Genomic DNA, 17578 nt, shown 5'->3' with positions numbered 1-17578 from the left:
ATCACCGAACGACGTTCAGTATTCTACTAAGCTTATGCTGCTGCTACTACTCTTTTGAAAATACTTTCCTGAAATACACATATGTCCAATTAGCATAGTTTTTGGATCTTACCTGCCCTGACTTCTCTGTGGTCTTAACCACTTTCCACTAGGGATTCTCACTTTCTTTGACTTTTTCTCTTGCTTCTCTATTAACCTGGCCATCCTTTCCGAGTCTTCTTTTCTGGCTCCTTCTTTTCCATGGAGAGTTTAAATACAGATCATATCTAGATTTTCATCTTATTGTGTATAGTCTCCCTCCGGTATTTCATCCACTGGTGGATATCAAGTACCATCCACTTACTACAGATGCCATCCAATTCTCTTATATTGACCTCTCTCCTGAATGTATTATCTGTATTTATACCAAAAGAGATGCATAACTTGCATTTGAAAACAAAGTTAATATTACCTAACAAAATTAAATCTTCATATTGCACTCTCTGTCTCCAAGATAGAAACAGTGGAATCAACCTTGGCTAATTATTCTCCTTCACATCCTATTTTTAATAATGGCCAAATTCTATTGCTTCTGTTACAGAAATGTTCACAATATCTGATTTTTCCTCTCATTGATTGTAGATGTCCTTAGCCTCATTAAAGCATTCCAGGTAGAGATACTATTACTTGTCTGGGATGGAGGATCTTGCATTTGAATTAAGGAGACATACCTACTAATGAGTAACAATGTGTGTCAAGGTAAGCACAAGGACCTTTGGAAGGCTGGATGAGGACATTTATCCGATATGCCTTTCTTCCGTGATCTTGGCTACTGCAATAGACTCCTCACTTCTCTCCTGGTCAGCAAAATTTCGTCCTCATCCATGCTCCAACCTTCTTTCATATTGCATCCAGAGTATTCTTCCACAGAAACTGCATGATTTAGCTTCACTTATTAAAAATCTCTTTGGGGTTTCCATTGCCTAAGCAGGAATTTGTAATCTGGGTTTTAGATTTCTATGAAATCCCGTGAGAATGAATAACAAATTGTGGATATATACATGTGTATTTCTGGGACAAGGTCAACACATGCTGAACCACCAAAAATTAAACACCACCAACCAACAATATAAAACACAAGCTCCTGTGGTCTATACATTCAATTGTATGTTTTACTCATGTTTTACTTATCCAGCTCCTTTTCTTTCTTCTCCCCATTAAATCAATCCTATTCCCAGGTACAGCAAACATTTCCCAGATACTCTTGACCTTTTAATGCTTTTCTGATTTTTTAGCTGCTGTTACATAACTTAGAAGGGAATTGTCTATCAATCACCAGAACATGTGTCTATGGATTCAGGACTAATTAGAGTATTTCAATAAGAAGCCTCAGGAGTGTTTGTCACTAAAACCTCCCTGTTTAACAATACTTTTGTCCAATTTTGATAAGTTGTAGTTATCAAATGATATAATTTAGTCCACATATGATATATTTTAATCCTCTATAACTGTCATAAAATTCTCATTGATCCTGTTTTCTGATAAGGGACTAGCACATCTCAGTTGCTTAAAAAAAATCCTTAGTGCTTAGTACATTGCCTGATGCATGAAAGTTGCTCAATACAAGTTAGTTGAATGAATTAATAAATGCAAAAGAAATGCAGAGGCTATTTTTTGGGCAAGACTATGTTTCTGACATTAATTCTGGTGAGATGAGGTAAAAAGTAAAGCATCTGCAATTTTAGCAATAAATTATGTGTTTGAAATAAAGAAATAAAACTCTTATGAGTATAAATATGAGGTCCAGCTTGATTCCAGCGTGTATTAGGAGCTTCTGAGAAAAGAAATGTTAACCCTCAATAAAATGTTGGAGGGAGATAATTGTTTACGGGTTGGATTCTGTGCCATTTATTTTTCTCATCTGCCAGTCCCTAATATATTTTTGTAAAGGTACTTCATACTAAGTGCTAAAGAAAATAATTTTTTGAAATTTAATCCTAAATGTTTTTAAAGCCAATAAAGAAGATACTGTAACAGTACAGGAGTAAGGGTTATAGCTCAGAGTAAAGCCATGGAGATAATGAGAATAGCACAGTGCTTAGACATTTACAGGGAAAATTCACTGAGATCCAGTGGTGGCTGAATGTGAAAACTGATCAAAAGACAAAGTAAAGATGATAACCAGATGGAAGTCAGCTGTGCTGCTTGTGGTATTCAGAATGATGAAGAAAGTGTGTTTGAGTGGTGGAGGAAGGTAAGGAGTAGCATAATGAAATCTTTATTGGCCCCTATGAAGGGCTCAGCTTAAAATACTATATAAACGAATGAGTTGATTTAGAGTAACTTTGCTTTAAAGTCAATATAAAATAAGCTATAAGATACAGGCCTATCAATAAATGCAAGAATGATTAATTAAAAGGATGATGTGGTAGTCATTATATATATATCATTTACTGAGTCTTTATTTATGTGCTAGGCATGGTACTGAACATCATCTCTTTTAATTTCCCAACAACCCTATGAGGAAGGTATTTTTATTATCTCAGTATTACAAGTAAGGAAACTGAGGCTTAGAGACATTAAGAAACTTGCCCAAAGTCACACAGCTGGAATGAAGCAGAGTAGGAACATGAATATGGGAACTTTTATTCCCCCTTCCATGTTTCCAATTAATAGAATTATTTTCTTCCCTCTTAGGCTATTGAATAAACAATTCTAGATTTACTTGTATGTGTTTTTAAGGTTTTAATAACATTTTAGTAAAGGATTTACTTGAGAGTTTATTAAAGATTGTGTCCAATAGTTCAGACAGTATGAAACAGTATCTATTCTCTTGCATTGCTGAGAGTTTGTTCTCCACTGCTACATTTTCATTTGAATAGTTTTTCCTTATAAAAACAGTTTAAGTACAGCACTGCATTGTCTATCTTAATATTTGAATTGCTTTTTAAAGCTACTTTAATGGATATTATCCCTAATTCTTTTTCTTTTTATCTCAATATTTATAATTCTATAAATCTAACCTTTTTACAGTCGCATTTTGAGTTGTGCAATCTGTCTGTATATTTGAGTTCACTCTCATTTCCAAAGTTTCTTTAGGACTAATGATGGTGTGTGTGTGTGTGTATGTGTGTGTGCGCGCGCGTGTATGTGTTTGGAGTTAATAAGCTTAGATACTAGGGGGGAAAACACTGGAAAGATTATACCACAGATAATTAATAAAAATCAATTAGTTTGTTAATGAGTACTCTGTCAGTACCCAAGGTGCCGGAAACCAGCTGGGGGAAGGAAATCAGGATCCCTGAATAGGACATTTAGAATGCTTGAGTCCTGCTGAGAATTTGAGAGGAAATAACTATAAGAAGCACTACTTGGGTTAAAACTGGCTAAATTTCCTCTTGAGATTGCAATTCCTCCAGCTAATAAATCTAGTAAAAAAGTGATTCACCTTTAGCGTATGCCATAAAGCATTTTCTGAGGCCTTAAGTACATTGCTCACTGCCCTGTATTAAAAACAAACCCATAGTTGTAAATGTCAATGACTAAGAATATTATAGCCCTTGCATCTTTCTTATGTTAGTAGAAAAGCTGGAAGCACCCATTACCTCCTCTATGACTTTTTACTTTGTATTTATGTAAATGGCAGAAGTCAAACATGGGCTGACAGAGAAATACAGAATCTGTCTTCCAATGGTCCTTGGATGAAAAAGCAGAAAATTCCAGTGATAGCAATTGACTTTCATCAAAAGTTTTTTTCAGAACAACTCATTTTTTCCACTGTTAATTATATCTGTGTTAAGGTTATACTTTCTCTTTCTATGCAATTATGAATTATTTATGGGAGTAATGCAGAAGAGGGGATTTGCATAGAAATAAATTAAATAAATTTAGGGTGACCACTTAAAACTATTACTTCTGTTTCATGTGTCTTCTTCTAAGGATTGAGGAAGAAAAGCTAAATGTATTCGAGTAGATTCATAGCTTTCATATAAATTTGTATATACAGTTTTATTGTAAATATCTTACACATGTATCCTATAATTCTCATAAACATCAATATGACTGCTAAACAGCCTCCCTTTTGGATAAAGAATAGAGGTTAAGAGATATTTATAATTGTGGTTACCTTTTTACAACAGAAGTGTTCGATGTTCTACGAAGTGAATTAATAGTATGGTATAAGATGTATGAAATTTCTATTGAAAAGTTGTACCTTACAACTCCCTCTCAGTATGAGGTCATAGGGGCAGAAAACCATTGATTTAACTTACTCAACTCTTTAACTTTCATAGATAACATATTCCTTTAATTACCTGCAAAATATCTGGGTAGTGAAAAAGAGAGAGTTCATACTTTAGTAGGAGAGAAAATACAAAGAAATGATTCTTTAAGCAATTTTAGACTATTTTCAGTCAACTAAATAAGTTAATGCTTTTTTGCCTCTCACATATATGTTGCTATAGTTCCTTTTACAATATGCAAAACTATGTGCTAAAAACTGCATTTGTACAACCAGAAAAAGTGGTATCTACACCCATTTAAGTAAATTAAATTATGGTTTCATTTTTAGCACTCTCTTAATGTTAAGATATTTCCTCGAGTACATTTTTAATTACAAGGCAATAGTAGTCTCAATTCCCTGACCTTACATTTCTTGTAAAGCATGGGATTTTTCAAACTTTCTGACTTCCAGGTACATATAAAATACAATTATGCTGTCTTTTAAAATATTTTGAAAAATGAAGAATGTATCATATTTATTTTAGAAATATAGCTATGTTCACACACACAAATGAGGAAGTCATCTGTGAACAGGTAAATTGTTGGAGCACATATATTGTTAGATTTATAATATCCCATTTAGCTTTTGCAACATCCCATCAAGAAACTGAATATTACTTAATGAACACTGTAGTCTCACCTTATTCGCCAGGAATATGTTCCAAGGCCCCCAGTGGATGCCTGGAATTGTAGGTAGTATCAAGCCCTATATATCCTACATTTTTTCCATCTGTTAAGTGACTAATGGGTGGGTAGAATGAACAGTGTAGGTATGCTAGACAAAGAGGAGGGTCACTTCCTGGATGGGATGAGCAGGAGGGCATGAGGTTTCATATGGCTACTTAGAATGGCACACAATTTAAAATGTATGAATTTTTATCTCTGAAATATTTCATATAATATTTTCAGATCCCAGTTGACTTCAGGTAACTGAAACCATGGAAAGTGAAACTGAAGATAAGGGAGGACTATGGTAGCTGTGTGACTTTTTCACAAAATCTATCATTATAATCAAAGAACAAAATACTGAAGTGGTCAAGTATGTTTGAATCTTAGGGTTCTGGACCATTTTCCTTAGTTTTCTATCTCAGAGTGTAACAGTGCATATAGACTGAATAGGACATAAATACAATAAAAAGAACAAGATATAAAAAGTCTTTACTAATTGATTAAAATGAAAAGTTAAAGACCACGTGAAAATCAAGTTATATTTATGAGTCCTGCGAATGACAACATGTTCAGAAGGAAATAGTTTTAATTCTATGAATTTAAAGTTTCGATTTCTAGTTTTTGAATGTAACTCTTTGAATACCGTCCTTAGTTTTGTTTTCTTGTTGTTTTATTTTATTTTTAATTGACACATCAGAATTGTACATGTTTATAGGGTACACTATGATGCTTTGATATAGGGATACAAGGTAGATGAAGAAGACACAAGTAAATAGAAATATATTCCATATTCATGGATTTTTTTCAAATGCTAATTGTATTTATTTTAGAAATGTAGAAATAGTCACAAATAGATATTAGTATTTGATAAGTGCTGAGTCTCTGTATTAAATTAGCTCTCCTGATTATGTGAATCATTTCATGTTTGATTTAGTTGATATGACTGGTCAAATTAATACTATAAATATCATATACCATTCTCATATCATGCTAACATAAGAAACAATAAAATTTTATAAAGAAAAATATTGTTTGATATACTGTAAGATGAGAAAGCCAGATGGCTAGTTTGGATAGAAATGAGCAGGTCAGCAAGGTCCTAATGGGTTTACTACACTTTAGAGTCAGACTCAGTTTAACATTTACAGAAATACAATTTGAAAATTTATTCAATTATTGATAACTTCTTAATGTCTGACTTTAGTTTTGAGCACTTGAACTTATATGACACAATTCAGTAAACCATGATGTCCATTGATTTATTCACAAAATATGAGTCATTTACATAAGATGACCCTTCCTTGTGCTCAGAACTACACAGGGAGAATACTGTGTGCTGAGCATCAAGTTAAAATAAGTAAAATGAGATTCTGAATTGCTATCAAACTAGCTGAACTGCACAAGATATCATTCTGTAGTCTAAAGATAATTTTACCTATATACCCAATATTGGCTGAATTTCTAGAGCCCATTCCAAATGCAGTGGATCAGGATTATCAGGGATGGAACCAAAAATCTTTTAACGGTGTCTCTGATGATTCTTTGTATGACATAAATGATAAGCTTTGGAAACACTGGCATGATGAGTCAGCTCTTACTCCTTGATTCTTCTTTTCAAAAATAGTTCACACAGATTCTGACTTCTGTTACCAGGTTGCCAAGGCTAAAATTTTATTTTAATGATAGTTCATCACTGATAATATTTTTAGTGCCTATGATTTATCTGAGAAATCAGTATAAATTTTGATTCATAGAAACCTGGGAAGTACCATAGTGTCCGTAGTACTACATCTATAAACCCTTTACTGAGAGGTTGTTTTGCAGATGATTCATATTGTCTATTAACCCCAGCACTTTAGGAGGCTGAGGTGGGTGGATCACCTGAGGTCGGGAATTCGAGACCAGCCTGACCAACATGGAGAAACCCTGTCTGTACTAAAAATACAAAATTAGCCAGACGTGGTGGCGCATGCCTGTAATACCAGCTACTCAGGAGCCTGGGGCAGGAGAATCGCTTGAACCCAGGAGGCGGAGTTTGCGGTGAGCTGAGATCACACCATTGCATTCCAGCCTGGACAACAAAAGCAAAACTCTGTTTCAAAAACAAAAGCAAAAACAAACAAACAAAAACAACAACAACAAAAACTACTCCAATTTCAATGGCAAATTTTGTCTGACCTATCCCTAAGTACAGGCTACTATTAGTAAACTGTGTATCCACAGTACTATTCACTAGATAAATAATGACACTGGATGTTTTAAAATTCATAATGATTCAGATTTTTAAAAAGAAATAAGGGATATCCATAAAAATATTAAAATACTATAAGATATTTTATTTTTTACAAACATTTAAAAAGTTCAGACCAAGTTTTTACCAAGTGTGTCTGTGTCAGACTTGGGATAGTGGAGAAGAATCTTGTGTTCATTCTTTTTTTTTCTTTCTTGAAATAACAGCTGAGAGATTGCAGAACTGTAACAGCAACAAAAGGGATAAGAGAAATGAAAAGCATGCCTTTAAATCTTCAAAACGTTTTCATTTATTCGTTCACAAAAAATTTATTGAGTCTTTATCTCCACTTTGGCAAGTACTGTGATTCTATATGGTCATATAGTCTTATTTTTAATACTGACATAATCTGACTTACATTTGTGTTTTTAACTTACAGGGAGATCCCCTTAGTATTTGAAGAATACAGGTATGTTTCACCTGGGATGGCTGGCTTATGGTGAGTCTTCCCAAGTTTGATCAGGATTAATGAGCTGAGACTTTTCATGGAGACTTTTACCTTAGGGTCAAAGAGACTGGGGAAGCTCAAGGGCTCTATCCCCTGTGCCAACAGCAAGAACAGGAGCAAGTTTTGCTGAAATTGATTATGAATGTCTCTAGCTACTGGCAAAGCTGAAGTACGGCCTGTCTATATCCATGTGAGGATAAAGTAAGAATTAAAATGAAAGCAAGACATGGCAAAGGTAAAGTGAAAGATTTTGCTATTAGGCTAGTGCTTTGATCATAAAGATTCAAACATATCTATCACTCTACATCTGTGAGAGTGTATTAAAAGGTTAATGAAGTTTTGTACCTTTTTGGACTTATAACTAAATTGTCAGGTCAGCAAATATGAAGAATTTTTGTACTGTGGACTATCCTAGGAAATTCTCTTGGGGGAAAATGAGATGCCTTTACAATTTATTTCAGAACATCAGTATCTTCAAACTGTTCTACACAATTTTGCAGCTGGTTCAAAGGAAGTATGTAGAGCTAATCCTGTTTAAAAAGAAATTGGGAAGTCTTAAGAAAATCCCTTATGTGAAAAATCGGGACAATATAGTACTACGATTTATATACAATTTATAGACTTTTGAATCAAACATTCACCATTTTAATAATTTCAGGGAGACAACTGCTTCACAGAAGACTGTAGCATAAGGTTCGCATTATAAGACCATGCGTATAATAGTGATACTGCCACGGGTTAAATGAGCAGAGCTTGAAGTATTATTTTTTTAAAAAATTGAAAGGTTGTGGCAGTAATAAAAAGGTTGAATGGTAATGCCTCTAATTGAACAGTAAGGCCTCTTTCCTATTAAGTCACTCTTTCATCTGTCTTTTTAATTATTTCATTATCATTTTGTACTGCAGTTCACAATGAAATGACCATTTGTGTTTAAGTGAAAGCTAATTATTAGGACTGAATTATTGTGCAGTTTATTGATCCCTATGGTGGATTAAGGGCTTTAAGTTCGTCTAGACAGAATAGTTAGCAAAATGACAAAAGGAAACATATAAGACCCTTGGGAAGAATCCCTATGCTCCATAAGCAATTAATGCCTGCCAGGTAATGGAATTTAAGTTTATACTAAATCCAGCAGAGCTTTGACATTTCAACTGCCTTATAAACACATTAGTCTAATGAATTAAGACTTATGAATTGTGTTTAGACACAAGTAGGAATAGGAAGTCCAGGCTATTTTTAGCTATTCATTGATTGAATGAAAAATAGATCATTTTCCCTCTGAATCTGATGAAAAATGAAATGTGTTCTTCTTTGTGTATATCTCTGCTCATTCTGTTTTCTGTTGATGGATGTGTATTAACAAATTCCATTTCCCAAAAAACACTAATCTCTCTTATGGATGTGAAAAGTATGTAGTGATAAACCAAGAAAGGGGTTGAATATATACATATATATGTAGTACTGCTGAGTAAGAAGCCAAACAACCCATTAATCTCAATCAGGCGCTGGGCAAATTTAAAAGCAATTTGTCATTATGGTGATGAGCAAGCTGCAGTTTAAGCTAACTGTACAACCCATTGCTGTTATTTGTTAAGAGTATGTCTTTGAGTGGATTTTGAGGGGATCTGGCTCAATCCTTCAGTTATGCGATTTCTTCCCTGAAGTGCTCTGTCTTCAAAGATTTACTGACAACACGCCATAAGTAAGGATTTTTGGAAAAGTTGTTAAAGCTCATTTTTACATCAACAAAGATCTCGGCAACAATTCTAAGAAACAATGACAAGTTAATTACAAGTTAAGTACAAGGTGGTGTTATTTGGTGCCAAGTTTCAAGTATTTTTCTTTCTCATCTTTATTTTCAGGCCTCCAATAAAAATCTCTTGTACTGTACCAACCATGATTATTTATGGGTCAGATAAAACACAGATACTTCGGTTTTATGCAGAAGAAATCTGGTACATTTTACCTGTCTATACTTCTTTGATTTGAAGTCTTCACCACGAAAATCTTGGAGAACATTTCAAGAACAGTCTTCCTTCTGTCTTAGAACAATAGTGTCAAGGACCCTTCAGTGAAGAGGCATCCATACCAGATACCCAGAGGCACAGTTTAAATATTAAAGTATATTTATACAAAATATATTTTAGGTGTTTCATTGCATGAGTTTGAATTAAATTGAAGGCATTCAGATGCACAGAATAGAATCTAGCAAATCGCAAAAATGTTTGCTTCCATTATATTTATGCACAATTTTATTGCTTGTATTTGACAGTGGCAAAGTAGCTAGTTTAATAAGCAAGCGTAAGTTTTTTATAGCAATGGTTATGGACTTTTATGGTATTTAAACTAGATTAATCAGTGAAGTATGATAAAGTTGAAGGATTAAACAGACTGTGCACTTAAATATAAAACACTAATGGGGAATCTTGCACGAGGCAATATTTGTTATTATGAAAATATAATAAAAGGATAATTGGTGGGGTTCTCTTTCTAGGAACAAAGATGGTTTACTCAGCTTAAGAAGTCAAATTAATGCCTAGGGAAATAGGGCACCCTTATTATATGTAGACATGGTGCCACCTACGTGATAGTCATTTGATTTTTAAAACCTAAAATAAAACTTATGCTTTACATAATGTAATTATATGACTAAATTCAAAGTATGATCCTAGAGAAAAGCAGTCCAAGAATTTTCCTTAATTTTATCTTTGTAAGTCTGCATATATGCCCCTAGGTATACTTATTTAAATATTGATTTATAATGCATTTGCATTATTGGAGGACTTTGTTTTCCATTTTGAAGAAAAGATTTACTCTTATCTAGTGAACAATGTTGTAAACTATTTTTCAGAACGCTTAAAGTTAGCTTGAATGCCTCAAATATTTTGGTAAGGGTTAGAAGTAAAAGTTTAAGAGAATATTATTAATTCAATTAGCAAAAAATAATTTTTGAGAATCTTATCCATTATATGTGTGTATGATTCAAAGTCAAATAAGTTGTGTGTTTTTTTTTTTAAATTTTTACTTGTACTAGTTACCTATCGCTGCATTAAAAATTAGACCAGAACTTAGCAAGTTAAAATAGCAAAGATTTATGATCTCAAAATGCATTTGGGTCAGGAATCTGGGCACAGATTAGTTGGGTTTTCTCTGGCTCAAATAATCTCTTGAAGTTTTAGTCAAGCTGTCAGCAAAGGTTAGGATTTTCATTCAAAGCGCTGGATGGGCGAGTGTCCTTTTCTAACTCATTCATGGGGTTGCATTCATGTGACTGTTACCAGGGTCTTATTTTTCTTGGCTGTTGATCACAGGACTCCCTCAGTTTCTTGCCACATGAACCTCTCCAAAAAGTAACTCACAAAGTGGCATCTGGCTTCCCTCAAACCAAGAAAGCGAGAGAAAACTCAATATGGAAGTCTTTTTATAACCTATTGTCAGAAATGACATCCCATTACTTTACTGTATTCTTTTGTTAGGAGTAAGACAGTTAAGTTCAGACACACCCAGGGGAGAAGATTCACAATGTTATGCACAGCTGGAGGCAGAGGTTGTTGTGGGCCCTTTTAGGGGCTGCCTACCACCAAGCTTATGGCCCATCAAAGAGACAAATGAACAACTATTATAACAGATAACAGATGTCATGTCATAATCACAATTAAATTGTGCATAGAATATGCTCAAATGAGGGCAATGGATATCAACACAGTGTTTCAGGTAGGCTTTCCAGTAGAAAGGATGATCCAAAAAAGTGTAGTGGTAGTCAGCAGGATATGTAGGAGTGACAGACAAAAGCAATTCGGTTAGAGTGGATATGTGAACAGCTGTGGAGGACTTGGAAGTAAACTATAAGTTGCTATAGCTAGAAGAGAGTCTATAATCTGAGAAAGGGTGGGAATTGATGCTTATATAGGTAGTAGCCAATAGTGGGAATTGATGCTTGTATAGGTAGTAATAATCTTACAAGTAAAACTTGAACTTTTACTGGTAAGCCAACAATTTTACAAGTAAAACTTGGAGTTTGAACTTCATCCTAAAATTTGGGACTGCGTTGATAATTATAAGCCTGATCAACTTTGTATTTAGAAAGACGCCTTTGGCAACAATGCAGAACATAAATTGGAGGTATAGGGACTGGTTAGAAGACTATTGTAGAGGAGAGAAGTGATGAAAATGAACTAAGGCTATAGTAGTAGTAATAAAGAGGAGGACATGAAATGCAGCAAGTAGGAAGGTAAACAAAAGCAACACTACTGATTGCATAGGAAGCAGGAGGGAGAGATCCAGGGAACGTGTCGGTAATAAGACATAGTAATGTGGTATGTTCAGAGAAAGGATTTGAGTATTAGAAAAAGAAAGTAAAATTATGATTATTTGATACAGTGTTTAATTTTTTTTTTTTTTTTGAGACGGAGTCTCGCTCTGTCGCCCAGGCTGCCTCCCGGGTTTAGGCCATTCTCCTGCCTCAGCCTCCCAAGTAGCTGGGACTACAGGCGCCCGCCCCCTCGCCCGGCTAGTTTTTTGTATTTTTTAGTAGAGACGGGGTTTCACCGTGTTAGCCAGGATGGTTGCGATTTCCTGACCTCGTGATCCGCCCGTCTCGGCCTCCCAAAGTGCTGGGATCACAGGCTTGAGCCACCGCACCGGCCGATACAGTGTTTAATTAATATAGTTATCATGGCTTAGCGCTTGGATGTTCACAAAAAAAGAAGCCTAAATATTGCAAAAGGTCATGAAAGGACAAATGTATAGTAAAACATTTTCTACTATAAAGATAAGCTTCTATTAATACTAAGGTATCAGAAGCTGGATAATCAGTACAATGCACACTCTTATTCTAAACAATGTTAAACAGTGGGTACATTTTGTATTCTTTACACATCTTTATATTCCTGTGATCTATAGAAAATATAGTAAATTTAGCCAAGTTCATAATATGAAAATATAAATGTGAAAGGATCAGGCAGGATTCCAAGGACCTTAACCTTGGACGAGCATCCAGGTCTCAAATGTTGGTAACTCTGATTAAAAGATTCAAGCACACATAAAGAATCTTGGATTGAGAGAAACCAAAACACACCCAACTAGGTTGTGTTAACTTAGGTTATCCAAATCTAGAAATAACACATATAATAGACATATCCAGGCAATTACTAAATTCATTGTTAAATTGTGCCTTTAGTCAGTATATCTTAACCTTAAATAGTGCCTGTAATAGAGTTACAGCAAAGTGAGGCTATATTGTCAAGTAAGGCTAATAACCAAATTGATCTCCAACCTTTGTTCCTTTATAAGAACACACATCCATTGTTTTGTATATTTTTCAGAATATTTTGGCATTTTACTAACATTCTCTGTTAGATATCGGAGAATGTAACCCTCAAAGAAGGATGTATTATCTTCCTACAAAAAATATTTTAAATGATAACCCTATATCAACCCAGAACTGTTAAACCTTTGGTTTTGAAGTATATTACTAAAGCAGCTTTTTAACATGCATATTGAAAATGATATGCAGACTAATAGGATCAGCTTAACAATTAATCTAGCAATTATCTGCATATTTACATTGAATTCACAAAAAGTCTTCAATCACACCATAGACTAAGAAAATTGTAAAAATCTGAAATATACTAGTTATTAAACATTGAGATATTTCCTTCTTTATATTCTTCAGGAGAAACTGAAAGCTTCTAGATATTTAATCAAACAAATGGCAGGCATATGTGGTTACATGTTTTATAGTTTTGCATGGAAAAATAAAAAAGATTTATATTATAGAGCCTAATCTAGGACTAGAGTTAAACTTCATGGGTTGAATTCTGTTTTTATTGCTTAGGGATTTTTTGTAGCTAGGGAATGTTTTTTAGAAAGTGACAACTTCTCTAAGACTCTGTAGTCACTGGTAAAATAGGAATGATAACAATATCTATTATACAAGGAGTAATATATTAGCAGTAATTTTTGTGCAGATAAAATGAACAACCTATGAAAAACAGTCAACGCAATGCCTAGATTATAAAAGTCACTCAATAAATTATAGCTATTCTTACATAACCAAATTTCCTTTAAAGTAATATATTCTTAACTTGGATTTTATTTTCTGTATTTCTTTTAATGTTTTATCTTTATTAAGTAATTAACAAAAAATAAGGATAACAAATATTTAAAGAACATATACATGAAAAACTATATGTATTTTAAATAAAATTAAAAATGTTTTGATAATGAGAGCACACTATAGCTATTGATTATTCATGTGTTGATTTATTCATTTATGAAATCAGAATTTACTGATTTCCTACCATCTGCTAAATAACTAGGCAAGGCACACGTGCTACGATGCTAAACAAAATCAGACATAGTCTCTGCTACCCTCATGGAGTTTATGGTCTAGCAGGAAATATAGATGCTAATCAAATCATAACAAAATCAAACATAAAACCGAAACCATGATGTACCAGTTGTAGAGTTTTCCTATACTCAGATGAAGAATATACTATTATATGCTAGGAGTATTAAGTGTTAATATGCCTACAGTTTTGCCAATAATGTTAATAAGTTTTATAAATTGTATCTTTACTAAACATATGAATAAGTAAGATAATGCATGAAACATTTAGCATAGTGATTGTTAAATCAGAACTTATCAAATCTCGGTCTATCTCTATCCTATCCATCCAATCATTTACATATCTGTAATATATGCATATTTATAAGTATTACTTTAAAAGGGATCATCATTCAAACCATGTTCAGTGTTAATGCCAAAATGCAACCAAATATACTTTGATGTGAGTTTTTGCTGCCATTGTCATGATTGGAGATATATTCTAAATAGTAATAATATTCAATAAGACGTTATTCAAAAATGAAGTAGGAATTATTTTTAATTTAGACAAATCTATTGTATGCCAATTCATATAAAACTTAAAATGTCTAAGTGATTTTGAAAATAAAAATTATATACCCTTAAAATTCACTTAATATGAATTTTCAAGCAATTTCTAAATTCCATTCTATATCTGGTACTTTGAAACTGTACTTTGAAACTCTTATAACATGTAATCACATTATCATTACTATTTTAAAATTCAATTGACTCAACTTTTAATGAACACTGGTTCTGTTCACAAAATGGTTTGAAAATTTTCAAACTTCATATTATACTGTAAAAAATCTTGTTAATTTAACATAAGATCTAAAACCATAAAAACTCTAGAAGAAAACCTAGGCAATATCATTCAGGACATATGCACGGGCAAGACGTAATGACTAAAACACAAAAAGCAATTGCAAGAAAAGCCAAATTAACAAATGGGATCTAGATAAACTAAAGAGCTTCTGCACAGTAAAAGAAACTATCATCAGGGTGAATAGCCAACCTACAGAATGGGAGAAAATTTTTGCAATCTATCTATCTGACAAAGGGCTAATATCCAGAATCTATAAGCAATTTAAACAAATTTACAAGAAAAAAACAAACAACCCCAACAAAAAATGGGCAAAGGATATTAACAGACACTTTTCAAAAGAAGACATTTATGTGGCCACCAATCACATGAAAAAAAGCTCATCACCACTCGTCATTAGGGAAATGCAAATCAAAACCACAATGAGAACATCTCACGCCAGTTAGAGTGGCAATCACTTAAAAGTCAGGAAACAACAGATGTTGAAGAGGATGTGGAGAAATGGGAATGCTTTTACACTGTTGGTGGGAGTATAAATTAGTTCAACCATTGTGAAAGACAGTGTGGCGATTCCTCACGGATCTAGAACTAGAAATACCATTTGACCTAGCAATCCCATTACCGAGTCTATATCCAAAGGATTATAAATCATTCTACTATTAAGACACATGCACAGGTATATTTATTGCAGCACTATTCACAATAGCAAAGACTTGGAACCAACTCAAATGCACATCAATGATAGACTGGATAAAGAAAATGTGGCACATATACACCATGGAATACTGTGCAGCCATAAAAAAGGATGAGTTCATGTCCTTTGCAGGGACATGGATGAAGCTGGAAACCATCATACTCAGCAAACTAACACAGGAACAGAAAACCAAACACCACATGTTCTCACTCATGAGTGGGAGTTGAACAATGAGAACACATGGGGACTAGAGGGAAACATCACACACTGGGGCCTGTCAGAGGGTTGGGGGCAAGGGGAGGGATAGCATTAGGAGAAATACCTAATGTAGATGACAGGCTGATGGGTGCAGCAAACCACCATGGCACACGTATACCTGTGTGACAAACCTGTACTTTCAGCCCATGAATCCCAGATATTAAAGTATAATAAATAAATAAATAAATAAATAAATAAATAAATAAATCTGGTTAATTTAAAGGAACACCATAGCCTTGGAACATATATAACGCGCAAGTATAGAAACATCTGGACAAGTAAATCATTAGTTACTAATATTTAGGGAGTCAATTTAAAAAATTGCTACTTCAGTTCACTAGTATCTTATGTTGAATCTAAACATATTCACGTTTGTTAATGAAAAATCAATTACTAAAGTAATCATTACTCTTATCTGCATTTGCTATTTACTAGCTTTATAAAAATGACATTTTTTTCTTACAATTGTAGAGAACATTTTAAATAGACTAAGTAAATTAGTGATGAGGTATTGATTATCTAACTTTTTGTAAGTATAACCTCTAGTAAATGAATAGTTAATAAAATCTAAAATAAATTTATACTATGAAAGTTAAAAAGCTAAGTCTTCTATGTTTATATTTTGAAAAAATATGATTTTATAATTATTTGGATTATAGAAACTACAAAATAATACTATTAGAAGACAGACGATTCAACTAATGTATTTTCATTGTGAGAGACTTGAAAGCTCAGAATTTTAACTAGAAAGTAAGTGGAGGGAAACAAAAAACCAAAAAATGTAGAGCTAGCCCACATCAGACTAATATTAGATATAGACATTCTATGAAGCTGCTTATTTAATATGAGTTAAGGGTCTCCAATAGTCTCCTCTTCATTAAAATGAACAAGTAAACCCTTCCACAATTTGCTTTGCATTGATCCTTTTCATTACTGAATTTCGTAAGACAAGCATCACTCCTGGTATCCCTTGTTGCTTGGTTGAGGCATTAATCCTTGTTAATGTCTTACTTGAATAATTTGTTACCCTTTCCTGGATGGACCAATTTTTTACCCATAGAATGATTAACACATTTCTTACCTATAGAATGATGAATAAATGTGTTAACACATTGTGAGAGCTTCCTTTATGTAATTACAACTGAATTAAATTTATTTAAAATGTCTACCTCAGACTAAAATAATTTGAGGATAGATGCAGACTACAACATGTTTTAAAATCACAATTTAGAGCTGAAAGAAGGCAGTGAAGGCAGAGGCTTTGAAGCCAAATCAGGTTGTACCAGGCTTTGGCAGTTTACCTGATTAATCATTGGCAGCTGGACTGCATTTTTCAAAGGCTCCAATTAGCTGAGATCCAAAGAAAATGATGTAGAATGAGATTTTGGCAACTGGGTAAGTGGGCAACAAAAATATAAAGGCACAAGAGAAAGAGGGCATGGACATAAAAAGACTCAGAAGAATTGGTGAAGCAATGATGAAGAAACAGCAAAATTCACATGACAAATTTGCACGTGACAAGTTCTGTGCATAGAGCCTAAATATCACTGCCAATGGAACAATATGTTCTACAGGAGGGAAAAACATAAATTGTTCATTATTTAACATTTAGGACAAATTTAGTAAGTGCTTTCTGACAGAATATTTATTTGTAAAGCATGCACATCCAGAAAGATAACTACTCTCCAATGATTTAATAACACACTGATCTCAAAATAATTTGAACCTTAATCCTATTGGATGTGTGTCTTTCATTCATTGGACTGGAA

At 33.6% G+C, this 17578-nt stretch overlaps 1 pseudogene; it reads left to right on the top strand.

The window, feature by feature from the left end:
- The first annotated feature begins 2153 nt into the window (after positions 1–2153).
- The window catches only part of LOC140711610 (uncharacterized), a 46474-nt pseudogene continuing 31049 nt past the window's right edge, over positions 2154–17578 (top strand).

Source organism: Chlorocebus sabaeus, chromosome 4 (genome assembly GCF_047675955.1).
Source record: "Chlorocebus sabaeus isolate Y175 chromosome 4, mChlSab1.0.hap1, whole genome shotgun sequence".
NCBI classification, from domain to species: Eukaryota; Metazoa; Chordata; class Mammalia; order Primates; family Cercopithecidae; genus Chlorocebus; species Chlorocebus sabaeus.
Note: the sequence above shows the minus strand (reverse complement) of the source record. Positions and strands in the feature narration are given on the sequence as shown.